Below are 1157 nucleotides of genomic sequence, written 5' to 3'. Positions count from 1 at the left end.
CCGGACCGAGTCTAGTGGACTGTCCTGATGGGAATGAACCCAAACAAACTGAAGTCACATCTATAAGTCAGAACCGACAGAACAAGTTCTCCTCCTGCACAGGAAATGTTTCACTCACAAACGCTGGAACCAGACGCGGACAAATCAGGAATCTCACGTGGTTTTATCTAAATATTTCTGCTGGTCAGGCATATTTACCACATTCACACTGTGGACCGGAGGGGACTGTTCAGTGAGAGGACTCTGGGCCGCGGACCACATGTTTGACACCGTGGACGGTAACTTCACCTCATCTTGCTTTTAACCATTTTATTGGGTGTGTGTAGGTAACAATACAGCAAACAGGCGTCACGTGCATATCTTAGCAGAGTGACGCAACATTTTCCACGCAGAGTTCTGCAGTGGAAACCAGAAAGCAGCAGAGAAAACCCAAAAATCACGCATCTAACTCCACCTTCTCCAGACACGCGCAAACATGCACGCGAACACGCCACTTACTCTCACAAGTACACACATAAACACACACACCAATTACATCTTAGCATTCAGGGAAATAAAATGTTTTTTTTTAAAAGACTGAAGAAGAAAAATTTGATCGGTGTTTGTCTGATGTGGAGAATCTGTGCGTGCGTGCGTGCGTGTGCGTGTGTGTGTGTGAGCGCGCACAGCCGAGGCACACGCACACACGCTGTTATTGAGGGGAGAGCAGGTGCTGGCTGAATTACCATACAGCTGGGGGGGGGGGGGGGCAAACTTAGTCCTTCACACACACACAAACAAAAGTTCTCCCTCCTGTTGGCCACGCGAGCGACTCCGGTGCGCGCGTGGCGCTGCACGCACGCACGCACGCACACACACACACACACGCAGAGAGTGAGGCCTCCGCATGTAAACACGCAGTTCTTTCTTTTTCCTCCTGGAAGATGGAGGCCAGGACAGAAGGAGAAGAGGAGAAACGAGGAGGTCCTTCACCTCATCACGCAGCGCTGCCAAGGAATTCTCCCACTTTGTTTCAGTCTCCACAAAGCGTCACACACACACACACACACACACATACACACACACACACACACACATACACACATATACACACACACATACACACACACACATACACACACACACACACACACATACACACACACACACACACACAC

The sequence above is a fragment of the Telmatherina bonti genome, assembly GCF_933228915.1.
Source record: "Telmatherina bonti genome assembly, chromosome: 3".
Lineage (NCBI taxonomy): Eukaryota > Metazoa > Chordata > Actinopteri > Atheriniformes > Telmatherinidae > Telmatherina > Telmatherina bonti.
This window is presented reverse-complemented; position numbering follows the sequence as displayed.